Source organism: Pseudorca crassidens, chromosome 12 (assembly GCF_039906515.1).
Source record: "Pseudorca crassidens isolate mPseCra1 chromosome 12, mPseCra1.hap1, whole genome shotgun sequence".
NCBI classification, from domain to species: domain Eukaryota; kingdom Metazoa; phylum Chordata; class Mammalia; order Artiodactyla; family Delphinidae; genus Pseudorca; species Pseudorca crassidens.
This window is the reverse complement of record NC_090307.1, coordinates 8972749-8986609: the sequence shown is the minus strand read 5'-3', so window position 1 is coordinate 8986609 and position 13861 is coordinate 8972749. Positions and strand designations below refer to the sequence as shown.

At 37.1% G+C, this 13861-nt stretch overlaps 1 protein-coding gene across 3 annotated transcripts in view; it reads left to right on the top strand.

Moving 5' to 3' along the window:
* The first annotated feature begins 12691 nt into the window (after positions 1–12691).
* The window catches only part of CCDC102B (coiled-coil domain containing 102B), a 258680-nt gene continuing 257510 nt past the window's right edge, over positions 12692–13861 (top strand). For all 3 annotated transcript variants that reach the window (XM_067698868.1, XM_067698866.1, XM_067698867.1), the window contains exon 1: positions 12692–12791. The gene's annotated coding sequence lies outside the window, so the exon portion shown is untranslated. The remainder of the gene's footprint in view (positions 12792–13861) is intronic.

The following is a 13861-nucleotide window of genomic DNA, read 5'->3' as shown; positions in this document are numbered from 1 at the left end:
TTGACCTGAGGCGACCCAGCAGTGGAGGATGCAGGCTCTTTGGTGGGGCTAATGGCAGACTCTGGGAGGGCTCACGCCAAGGAGTACTTCCGAGAACTTCTGTTGCCAATGTCCTTGTCCCCGCGGTGAGCCACAGCCACCCCCCCACCTCTGCAGGAAACCCTCCAACACTAGCAGGTCAGTCTGGTCCAGTCTCCTATGGGGTCACTGCTCCTTCCCCTGGGTCCCGAAGCGCACACTACCTTGTGTGTGCCCTCCAAGAGTGGAGTCTCTGTTTCCCCCAGTCCTGTCGAAGTCCTGCAATCAAATCCCGCTAGCCTTCAAAGTCTGATTCTCTGGGAATTCCTCCTCCTGTTGCCAGACCCCCAGGTTGGGAAGCCTGAGATGGGGCTCAGAACCTTCACTCCAGTGGGTGGAGTCCTATGGTATAACTGTTCTCCAGTTTGTGAGTCACCCACCCAGCTCTTATGGGATTTGATTTTATTGTGATTACGCCCCTCCTACCGTCTCATTGCAGCTTCTCCTTTGTCTTTGTATGTGGGGTGTGTTTTTTGGTGAGTTCCAGTGTCTTCCTATTGATGATTGTTCAGCGGTTAGTTGGGATTCTGGTGCTCTCACAAGAGGGAGTGAGTGCACGTCCTTCTACTCCGCCATCTTGAACCGATCTCCTTTGATAATTTTGGTTTTTTTTAAATATGTTTGGTATGAGATAAAGGTACAGTTTCATTTCTTTGCATGTGGATACCCAGTCATCCCAGTCCTATTGGTTGAACAGATTACCCTTTTTCCATGTAATGATCTTACCACTCTTGATGAAAATCATTGGCCATAGATGTATAGCTTTATTTCTGGACTCTCAGTTCTATTTCATTGGTCTATATGTTTATCTTTATAACAGCACCACACTGTTTTGATAAGGATAGCTTTGCAGTGAATTTTAAAATTGAGAAGTGTAAGTCTCCCAACTTTGTTTTTCTTTTTAAGATTATTTGGCTGTTTGGATACCTTGTAATTACATACGAATTTTAGGATTGTACTTTCCACTTTTGCAGAAAAAAAGTCTGTTGTGATTTTGATAGTAACTGCTTTAAATCTTTAGATCACTTTGAGAAGTATTGCCACTTAACAATATTAAGTCTTCTCATTTTTGAGCATGAGATATCTTTCCATTTATTTATATATATTTTTAATATCCGTCATCAGTGTTTCACAGTTTTTAGCTTACTATACTTGCACCTTCTTGTTTAAATTTATTATTAGATATTTTATTCTTTTGGATGCTATTGTAAGTGGAATTGTTTTCTTAATATCCTTTCAGGTTGTTTGTTGCTATTGTATAGAAAAACAAGTGATCTTTGTGTTGATCTTGTAACCTGAAACTTTTCAGAATTTGTTTATGTGCTCTAACAGTTTTAATATGAGTTCTTTAGGATTTTCTGCATATGAGGACATTTCAACTGTGAATAGATATAGTTTATATACAATTTTGATACTTTTGAATTTATTTTTCTTGCCTAATTACTCTGGCTAGGACTTCCAGTACAATATTGAATAGAAGTGGTGAAAGTGGGCATCCTTTCTCATTATATTAGAGAAATAGTAGAGATAAAACTTTCAGTGTTTTTAAATTGAGTTTTATGTGAGGTATGTGTTTTTCATATATGCTTTCTTATTATGTTGAGGACAGTCCTTTCTATTCCTATTTTACTGAGTATTTCTATCATAAAAGGCTGCTGGATTTTGCAAATTGCTTTTCTGGCATCTATTAACTTGATCATATGTGTTTTTTCCCTTCCTTCTATTATAGTGATGTATTACATTGATTGATTTCTGTATGTTGAAATACCCTTTTATTCCTAGGATATATCCCACTTGCTCATGGTGTAAAATGCTTTTAATATGCATTAAATTCTATTTTTTAGAATTTTGTTGAGGAATTTTTTGCTCACATTTATAAGGGACATTGTTGTGTATTTTACTGTGCTGTCGTTGTTTGGCTTTGTCATTAGGGTAATGCTGGCTTCCTTGAATCAGTTAGGAAGTGTTACCTCTTCTATTTTTGGAAGAGTTTGAGAAGTGTTGGTATTAATTCTTCTTTCAATGTTTTTTAGAATTCACCAATGAAGCCATCTTCTGGTCCTGGGCTTTACTCTGTTGGGATGTTTTTGATTATTCATTTTTCTTTACTTATTAAAGGTCTGTGATACTTTCTGTTGCTTCCTGAGTCAGTTTTGGCAGTTTGTGAATTTATAGGAATCTGTCCATTTCATTTAGGTTATCTAATTTATTGGTGTATAATTTTTCATAGTGTTTTCTTACAGTCCTTTTTTAAATTTGTGTAAGGTTGGTAGAAATGTCCCCACTTTTATTTCTTTTCCATTACTATGATTCTTCTCTCTCTCTCTCTCTCTCATTAATCTAACTAAAGGTTTGTCAGTTATGTTGACCTTTTAAAGAACAAACTTTGGTTTTGTTCATGCTCTGTATGGTTTTTTATTCTCTATACTGTTTATCGCTGGTCTAATCTTTCTTATTTTCTTTCTGCTAGCTTTAGGTTTAGTTTTCTTTTCTTTATATATGTCCTTAAGGAGTAAAGTTAGTTTACTGATTGGAGCCCCAAAGATCTCCTACTCTGTTTCAGTGAACTTTCTCCTGGTTAATTATTTGTTTGGTTACTGTAAACCTTTGCCTATCTTCCAGTTTCAATAGGTGGATTCTGACAGTTGTAACAAGTTTTCAGTGTTTTTGAACTCCAGAGTTGCCTACTCTGCCATTTTTGCTGATGTTATTAGGGTCAGAAAAATTTTGTATTCACTTGGAATGGACAGCCTTGTCACAGATCTCTGTTAACTCTTCTAATCTCTGTCATAATATGTTCTGAAGTGACCTGAACCACTGTCAGAAAAATGACTTTATGCTAATCACGCCAGATGAGGGATAAGTAGCTAGTTCATTGATGGTCTTGCTAAGACACCTGCCCTACCAAGAGTGGAGGAAGAAACCATACCACATCAGTAAGAGTTTTAGGTATACAGGACAACACATTCAGATTAGTATATCTTGTACCTCCCACCATGTTAAAGGAAGCACAAATTATCTGTTGGTCATCTGTAGTAATTAACTAACAGTATCATGAATGGTACGTGACAAGATGTCTTCATTACTTATCCGATCATGGGAGTCATGGATAATAGTCTTATTCAGGCTTATTACTATCTTCTGATCTCTGTAAAAAGAAATATCCCTTAATTATGTAATAAATATTTTCGACAAAAACATATTTAAGTTCTCAAGAAATTAAGAGAAGAATGAGTGGGTGGACAAAAAATTTGGACGTGTAATTTTTCTTTGCTGAAGTCAAGATTCTTTATCTGTAAAATAATGACTTTATTATATTAGTTGTTTTCCAAAGTGCTCCTTAGAGTCTGGGGAGTCTGTGGATGACCTCCAAAGACCATTGTCGGAGGAAATTAGATATGAGGAGAGTTTCCAAGTGGGCAGTTATCCAAGCCTTTCTCCAAGCATTAATGGGAGAAGTTCCACTTTTGACATATAAGACTTCTGTGTAATATATACTGTATTTTTTCTTCTTAAAAGAAAGGGTGCCACTATGTTAAAAACTTTTTGAAAGCCAATGTGAAAAATAATTTCTTAGGTTAATTCTAATGATAAACTGTCAAAATATTAAAATATAATTGTTATTTTTTAAAATTACCTACAATGTCATCTGAGTTTGGCCTGTATAATGATTTGTGGAATAAATAGAAGACAAAAGTGTTGGGTATGGGCATTTTAAAAGTTTTTATAACAACACTTATTGCCAAGCCTTGTAAATTATTTCAGGTAGAGTGATAATATACATTAATTTTACTTTTTGACATCTAAGACATATTATAAATAGAATAGTCCTTGAGGTATTTTTGAGGGTTTCTAAAAATCAACAGATAAAAGAGACTGTAAATACACAAACTTCCTTTATTATAGTTCTCTTTTATTAATTTTCTATTGTTTAACTAGAACGGTAAATTTTCACCAGTCTGAACCACTAACAATGCATTTCCTGCCTGAAGAAACAATTATAGTCCTGTTTTTATACTATCCTACCAAATACGTTATCATCATTGAATTCTCTTGGAAAGATGTTTAATAATGTTTATAAGCCCAATTTTAATATATTTTTCATTTTGAACTTCCAGGATTTGGATGAAACTATACATTTTCATTTGGCTCATCACCAAATTGTTTCTATTTTTATTGATTTGGGACATTTTAACATTCATGAAAAAAATGAACATATACATCTCTATGTCATTATTGTATAGGAATATACTAAAATAAAATCACCTTTCAAAAATATCAAAAAAATATGAACCTTGATTCCTTATTTGTTTTCTCCCATAGTTTTTCAAAGTTAGTAGAAGTTATGCCTGGGTAATGGAGATATGTATTGAAAATATTTGTGCCTTTTTTAAATTATCTAATGGTACTATATAGTTCATTTTTACTTAAGTTAAAACAATGTTTTTGTTTATCTTTTGCTTTTGTGTTAGAGTTTGATATTCTCAGTCATGCTCGATCTTTATCAGAGGCGTATTGCCCTCTCACAGTTCAGAGATGCCACTGTAATGCTCCAACTTACAATAACTGGAAATAAAGATTTGAATTCTTTAATATTGATTCACCAGAATTAAATAAAATTCTGAGGGACATTTATTCCTTTTAAGTGCTTAGAATAAAAAGAATATCATTCACTTTTTTCATGTTTGCTGTATAATTGAATCTATATGATGATGATGATGATGTTACTATTATTTTTATACCTACCGTTTAATTGAGTGCATGCTATATGCCAGACTCTGGATTCTGTTCTGCAGGTTCAAAAGAATCCTTACAACAGTGTGTTGCAGGTGAGGTGTCTGGTGCCAGTGGAGGTTGGTGTAGTGGGTACATTTGTTTACCCAGCTGATCTGGCCCCTGAAAGGACCCCCTGATGAGGGCTTTGTGAGCCTGTTTCCAGGAGGATTTTCCACTGTGGTGTGTGGGTGGAGAGCAAGAAAGCAAGCTCTAGATACCACAGTCATTTTTTTTTGTCTTTTATTTTTAAGTGGATTGCTTCAGTGTATTTCACTACCAGTGGGGTCTCTTTTCTTTATTCTTAAGGGTTTTGGATTTACATGAAGCTTTGTTGCACTTTGTTACACTTCCTCGCTGAATGTTGAGTTGTGCTCTTTCAAGAAAAAATGATAATTGGTATTATCAATTTAGATGTATCAATGAGAAGCTTTTTAGTTTTTGAATATGTGGTCATTCTGGAGTTGAAGTTACCAAGAAAAATTAATCATGATACTGTAAGACTGAATTAGAAGTGGCTTCCCTGCATTAGAAATGGGTTCTGTAATATTTTTTTTACATTTTTTATGCATTTGATACCCTGACATACACAGACTGTGTGAGCGAGTCTGAAAGGTTTGAGTAGAGTGGTAGTGTGTGTGTGTGTGTGTGTGTGTGCGTGTGCATGTGTGTGTCTGTATGTACGTGTGTGTCTCTGTGTGTGCGTGTCTGTGGGGGGGATACATATGTGTTGTGTCTGTGGGGTGTGTGTGTGTGTGGGGTGTGTGTGTGTATGGGGTGTGTGCACGTGTGTCTGTGTGTGCGTGTTTGTCTCTGTGTGTCTGTGTGTGTCTGTGTGTGCATCTGTGTCTGTGTGGAGGGGGTGTGTGTGTGTGTCTGTGTGTGTGCGTGTGTGTCTGTGTATCTGTGTGTGGCGGGTGTGCATGTTTGTGTGTGTATGTGTTTCTGTGTGTGTCTGAGTGTGTGTCTGTGCGTGTGTGTCTGAGTGTGTGTGTGTCTGTGTGTGAGAGAGAGGGAGAGGGAGAAGAAGAGAGGCTAAGGTGCTTAATGTTTTGGTAAAATAAGCTTTTGAGAGTATCTAGTCTGATTTCCTGGGTGTATATGTGGGGAAGATAAGGCGTGGAATGATAGAGTCACCTTATGTACCACTGACAGCAGATTATTAGCAAAGCCAAGCCATGTCTTAGTCTCACCTTCCCACCACTCCATCACTCTAAACAATAAATCTCCACTGATAGAAATTTTGCGCCTCAGAGGACATTTGGCAATGTCTGGAAACATTTTTGGTTGTCACAGCTTGGGTGTTCTGCTGATAACTAGTGGGTAGAAGCCAGGGATGCTGCTGAACACCCTACAATGCACAAGACAGCCCCACATAGAGTTGTTTGGTCCAAATGTCAACAGTGCTGAGTCTGAGAAATCCTTTCAAAATGTGAAGTACATCACATCGTGATTAACCAAGGAAAGAAGGCTTAACCATTAACCTCTGCTATGAATTTGATCAAAATCCAATGACTAAATATTTAATTCTAATTATGTAAAGTATATCTGATTACTTAAAAAGAAAGTTTTTGCCTCTGGGCCATTGTCTCATTAGTAGGTGTTCCTAAGGACTGTTCAAAGTCTCACAAAGATAAACTTATTATAATTTCACAGAGTCTCACTAAGACAGGTTCATCATATGCTTATTACAAGCCTGAGTAACATATCTAATTGTTTTCAGCAGGCCTAAGCGTTGGGGGCCAGAGCAAGCTTACAACCATGAAGCTACCGCATAGAGACACAGCAAAATAAGTCCATCAAACTGGGCTGTGATTACACCTGCTTCATGTTAATATTTAGAATATAAAACTTTGCTTTAAAATATTTTGTAGACCTTGTACTTAAGTGAACATACTACTTTTAAAAATAATTAATACTAACGATAGCTTCAATTTATTTAATGTTGGGTCTGTTTTAAGCAGTTTATAGCCATTATCTCTAAACCCTCAGCATGTGTCTGTTGGTTATAACATTCGCTTTATAAATGAAGGGACCGTTGGGCTCTGAGATGTGACTCTGAGGTCTGCCTGAGATCAGGGCCTCTTCTTTTTAAAATATGTTCTACAGTATGTTTAAAATATGAATCAGATTTATTTTTCTTACAGGTTTTTTTCTTAACTTTTCCCTCAACTGACATAATATAAATCAAGTTGGCTTTGTAGTACAACTTAGACATTTTCACAGAAAATATGCATTGTTCCTGTAAAGAAATTCTGGACATTGTGAAACAATAATTCCTATTTCTAAAATGGTGAGAGAAAAGTGATATTTTCTCTAACACTGCAGTAAGACTCACACATTGACATTTAGATTTATGTGGCTGGTATATGTGGGTAGGCACAAGTCAGTTTAATAAAAGATGTGGCTTCCCAGCTGGTCTCTTGATTGATGAAGGATATATTTGTAAAATCACAGTGTACTCCGTGATTTTGTACATACATGTTTCTAATCTGTGATTTCAAATCACCTAGTGCGTTTCAATCGAAACCAAAATTGGCTTCCTTGCAAAAATTTTTCAGTTACTGAGACAATTATATGTTGCTTTAGAATAACCTACAAATATTGTTAATGCCATTGAAATTGTAGCAATTAAAAGTTAACAGCTGAATTCACATAGTTACTGAGGTCCACAGAAAAATCTTTTCCATTTATCTTGCTTTGTCTATATTTCTATTTTTCTTACTTTGTCAGTGAGAGGCATATACGTGTAATGTTTGGCACTATTCTTTCAACTTATAAAAGTAGGAAAAAAACCAACATTAGAAGAAATTTTAAAATCACCAAACACTTATTCAATGTTTTAAAGTATATCTTTCTAATTTATTTTCTCTACAAGTCTCCCAATCTTGAAATACTCTCATTCTTTTTGTTTTCTTCATTGCTTTCATAGAACATCCATATATTTATTCATTTATCCATTTATACCTTCATTCATTTATTCATTAATTTATTTGCCTATTTGCAGAAGATTTGAAGACAAATACAACATTATCTCCTTAAGAAACTGACAGTTCTCTGAGGAAACAGACATGTAAATAAGTCATGAATATCGCCTTTGGCTGTAGCATTAACTCTTTCTGTGGGGACCAGGAGAGGTGATTTCTCACAGAGATGGTGAGAAATAGCTTTAAAATTGGGTAAATGTTGCTGCGGGAGTTTTCAATTTCATGGTTTCTTCAGGGCTCCTCAATTAAGTGATAAGGATCCGGAGTAAAATCAGTTCTGATTACTATTTATTCCCAATGGTTTCTGCAGTTAGATGCTGTTACAATTTTTTATTGGCCTGTAGCTCCCACTGTAATAAATAAGGCCACAGGAGAAACCTGATGACAGTGGTTTAACCAGATAAGTTCTCTTTTCCTCCCATCACCCAAGTCTGCATGAGCCAGTCATGGTCCCAACTCCTTCTGCCCTTCTTAGTGTGGCTTCCGTCTGAGTCTTGACCTCATGGCCTCACAATTAGTTAAAGAATGCTTCTCCATCTCAAGCCTCCTATCCTTGTTCAAGGAAGGAAGAAGAGGAAAGAAGTGAAATGGAGAGTCATCCACATCAGGAAGATGAAACTTTCCAAAAATGTTCTTCAGGCTTTCACTTATGTTTCACCAGCCAAACTGTACCATGTGGCTAAGTGTACTTGTACTGGGAGTCTTGGTAACATAAGGTGGGGTTTTTTTGTTTTTTTGTTTTGTTTTTTTTAAACTGACCACTTTGTTGCCCCAAACAAAAATAAAAATTCTTTTTGTAGGGGGGAAGTAGAGAAATAATACTGGTGAGCAAATATCAGAATTCACAGGGAGGACCTAATATATAAAGTGAAATTGGAATAAACACACAAAAATTAACTTTCATTGATGTGTGCTGAGTACCTTAAGCTATTGTGAACTGGCCAACAAATTATGAAAACTCCAAGGCTGAATTTTCTCCTCTTTTTTTCTTACACGCCTCTTTTTTGCTTCTCACTGTTGTGGCCTCTCCGATTGCGGAGCACAGGCTCCGGACGCACAGGCCCAGTGGCCATGGCTCACGGGCCCAGCCGCTCCGCGGCATGTGGGATCTTCCCAGACCGGGGCACGAACCCGTGACCCCTGCATCGGCAGGCGGACTCTTAACCACTGTGCCACCAGGGAAGCCCACACGACTTTCTTTTTATGGGATATTGAGTGTTAACATAAAGGTGTATGTAAGTCATAGTGGCAATGTACCCTTTCAACTAAGGTGGAGATGAGGGATAACTGTTTCTACGATTCTAGTAGGTACCACACTATCAATCTACAAAGCACTTGTGAGCCAGATTTTGTAATAAGGACAAAGCAGGACACCTACTCCACTTTCTGACCCCAAGGGAAGTGAAGTTGTGTGGAACAAAGGAGCCTTCACTTGACAAACTTCCAAGAGAGACAGTGCCCTCCATATATAGCCAGATTTTACTGATCAGTAATTTATAAACTTGCCGGTAAAAAACTGATGTGTTAAAACAAAATTCTGATTGTTATGGGTTCAAAAGAGCTGGAGGAGATGGAAGTGGAGACAGACAAATAGTCAATTCTTTCAGGTTTTACTATAAAAGTGAGTTATTTGAAGGGTGAAGAGAAGTGAGGACTCAGGAATAGTAAAAATTTTCTGTCTCAAGAGACTGGATGATGGCTTCTCTATTTAAGAGTGATAATACAGGGAACAGTAGAGGTTTTGGAAGAAATATAACAGATTTGGTGTCTGGAGATTATCGAGGGATTTAAATGGTTCCTAGTGCCTATTTTCATTAGACTGTTAGAAGTGCAGATCTGAAGCTGATAAACTGTTTTGGGCTAGCTATATATATTTGATAATTATTTGTATATTAGTATACCTGCTAGGGCTGTTTAACAAATCACCACAAACTTGGTGGCTTAAAACAATAGATATTTATTGTCTCACAGTTCTGGAGGCTAGAAGTCCAAAATCAAGATGTCAGCAAGGCCATACTTTCTCTCCAAAGGCTTTAGGGGAGGATCCTTTCTTGCCTCGTCCTAGATTCTTGTGGGTACCAAAAGTCCATGGCTTGTAGATTTATCACTCCAATCTCTGCATCTGTCTTCTCATGGTGTTCTCCTCTGTGTTTCTGTATCTAAATTTCCTTCTTCTTAAAAGGACACTAGTCATTGGATTAGGACCCACCCTAATATGGTATAACCCCATCTTAACTTGATTACATCTGCAAAGACCCTATTTACAAATAAGGGCACATTCACAGGTACCGAGGGTTAAGTATTTAACATATCTTTTTGGAGGACATCATTCAGCCCACTGTAATATATATGGTGAAAGAATCCACAAAAATGGATATGATTACTCTGACAGAGGATGTGGGGTGAGAATAGGACCAGTGACAGTCCCTTGGAGGGATTCCTCCTTGAAAGAGAACAAAGTAATAAAGGGGAGGATAAGGACATGCCATGGCTTACAAGACATAAAAAATAATCCATAAAAGTTGCATGCTGGCAAATGCATTTTGAAGAATAGATGTGATAAGAGGGTTAAAAATCTTCAGAGCCTTCAAGAAGCATGAGTACTGGCAATAGGCCATTGTAACTCTTACTAAAGATTGCCTACTAAACAATTGTTACTAAACAAGCTTGGAGGCAGATAGATCATTTAGGAAGACACTGCAGTGACCTAGTCAGATTATGACAGTTGCCTGAACCAGGATTGTTGCAGTGGGAAGAGAGAGGACTGGGCAGCTTATTGAAGTAAAATCAAAAGGAGGTGATGCTGCATTGAATATAGAAAAGAATTCAAGGACGACTTCCAGGATTTTTTTTGGCAAAGTGTAAGACTGGTTGGCATTATTTATTTATTTATTATTTATTTATTTTGTGGTACGCAGGCCTCTCACCATTGTGGCCTCTCACGTTGCGGAGAACAGGCTCCGGATGCGCAGGCTTAGCGGCCATGGCTCACGGGCCCAGCCGCTCCGCGGCATGTGGGATCTTCCCGGACTGGGGCACGAACCCGTGTCCCCTGCATCGGCAGGCAGACTCTCAACCACTGCGCCACCAGGGAAGCCCATGGTTGGCATTATTGAGGTAAATAACACAGCAAGTCCATGGAGGAATAATGATTTCAGTTTTAAATATCTTGATGACATATTGTCGTATTTTCTAGTAGCAGAGTACAGTGTGCTGATGTATATAAGTGTTGGAGACTCAGAAAAGGATTGGATCTGAATATAAGTATTTGGTAAAGAAAGGTGATAATTGAAACTGTTAGAATGGGTGAAATTATCCAGCGTGGTAATAGATTTACATGAGGACATACCTGCAGTATATGTAGGGATGGGAGGGAAAAGAGGTACCTCCAGAGGGCGGGGAGAGGATGGTGAGTGCTCATGAGAAAGACCAGGAGGATGTAGTGCTGAGATCCGAGAAGTCTTCGTGTAGGTGGGGCTGTGAACAGTATCAAAGGCTGCATAGAGGACACGTAGCACATGGGCTGAGAGGAGTCTACAAACGTAAAAAAACACAAAATGTGCATGTGTGTGCATGCATATGCATGTGTGTGTGGGAAAGTGTGTGTTTTCAGAGCGTCACTTTGGTGTACTAAAGGGAGTAGATGGTAGATTAAATGGGGTTCCTGGATGGAAAGAGCTCTTTCAATCATCTGACCATGAAGCAGAAGAGAACAGTACCTACAAGTGAAAATAACCAAACTGAAAGCGAGATTCATTGGCATAACTGAAACTGACTGAAGAACTGGTGGTGTTTTAAATGTCATGAGGAAAAACCAGATGAAAAGGAGAGTTCAGAGAGAGAGAAGAGAGTATGGTGACTGAGCACATTTTCTGAAAATACGGAAGGAAAGGAACCCTCAGAGGGTTAGTTCACTTTTTATGGGAGAAAGGTCACCCCCTCCATTGCCTCAGGAAGTAAGGAGGAAAGGATGCTGTTCAGTAGAAATAGATGACAAATAGGTTATTCAGCTAAGAATATTCTTCCAAATTAAGAGGGGAGGAAGAATAAAATAATTTGGAGACATTAGCTCCCTAACTTTCGAATGCTGTTTTCATGCTATTTATAAGGATATAGTGATTGTGTTTCTTCTGCCCTCTCCTCTGAAAAGAAACTTTGGGCATTCTATGCTGTTAGTTCAACCAGAGAAGCTCTCTTTCATGTGGTCTGCCATCACCCATTTGTCAGAACACTTCCTGACAGCTGCATCATGCCACCAGAAAGTCACTCCTTTCTTTTCCCCAGGGAAAGGGGCTGGAGAGCTCTCACTGGGGGCCCTGGAGACGACAGCTCACAATTCCTGCCAACATGACTGAAATCAAAGGTTTTGACATACAGTTTTGTATCTTGATTTCTATACCCAAATAGTTTATTAATTTTTTTTTTTTCTTTTCTGGGGCAATCTAATAAAGATCAGCTTGGACCAGTGATGTTTCCTATTGTTCCTGTAATCTGCACTATAATCTTTCTTTAAATCTTTTGCAGATAGATACGGTATTAGTTCTTGCTTTGCCATTTTATTTTTTCTATTACTATTGCAAGTTATACAGCTTGTTATTAAACACACTGGTGGATGAAGGGGTGGATGTTTCTCCCTTTTTCACTTACAGTACAGTTCAAATAGGTTGTGTAGAAAGTATTGGATAACGATACTGAGTTAGGGAACATTAAAATGATTTCATTTTGGATAGCTCACTTGTGATCCACAGAGAGTGTTGTGGTATTGGTTTTGATAAAACTTCACAACCAATGGGAATCTTTTTTGAGTTAGTGTGGAGTGGCCGTAATGCTGGAAATAATCCTGTTGGCCAAGACCCCAGAGCTATACAGATGAGAAAAGGATGCCGGAAATTCTGCTGTTTACATATGTGTCTGTAACACTGAGCCGCTAGAGCAGCCCAGCAAGCCCAGAGGGTAAGATGCTTAATAACCTTGTGGTTTTCTATTTAATTTTTATATTTTCCTGCTGGGGCAGAGCATGTGTTATTCTCAGAGCAAAGAAAAGACAGTTGCTTATAAGATGCAGAACTACTGTAGGTCTGGGAAACAGAGGGATTCAGTGTTTCTTCTTAAAGTGGACTTGATTTCTTCCCTCTCTCTTCCATTTTCCACATTGGTATTCTTTATCCTGACAGCTTGTCATACATTTCCTGTTTTGTAAAAAATAACGGTGTACTAACAAAACTCAGGTAAGATTTTCAGCTCTAAATTTAGACAGTAATATATTATGTTGATAATAAAACCTTGTTTTGTAGTTCCAAATGAATATGAGTTAGTCAATGTGTTTGAAGTAATCTATATTCTTAGAGTAAAAATAAAGTAGAATTATTATGCAGATCCTTATATTTATGCCTCATCCATTTAGAGTTATTTTCATTTTGCTGGTCCTCATGATAAATTCCTGTCACTGTTAGCAGAAAAGTATACTTCAAACTTAGCATTAATATTGATTTCTTTATATAAACTACCTGGGTAGTGTGGAGGAGAAGAGACATAGAATATAATAATAAAATCCTGACCATAATAAAAGGAAATGTGTGTTTAGAGAAAGTAATTACAGAACTAAGGAAAAAGGATCTCTGAAAACCGTTGGGAAGTATTTGCTTATGTTTCCTGCAAAGACAAATTATAAAATAAATGTTAAATGGGTAAATCTGTTAAATAGAAATATAAAGGAGATATTCTTTTAAAAATACAATTATAAACATGTAAGTAACATGGCACTGAAATACACAATGATATTTCTTGATATTCTCATTTAAATAAACACTAGTTTTCCTTTTTTCTAAAATCATCTGAATGCACTTTTGCTAATATTTTTGTGGGATAGGGTATTGTTACAACTTTTGATTAAATATTTTGTTAATCATCTTATTGTCAAATATCCTATTGTCATATCCTTTAAAATATCCTTTAAATATTGTTAAATATCCTTTAAATATTGTCAGATATTTAAAGACATATAAATTAGTCTTTAATTCGGA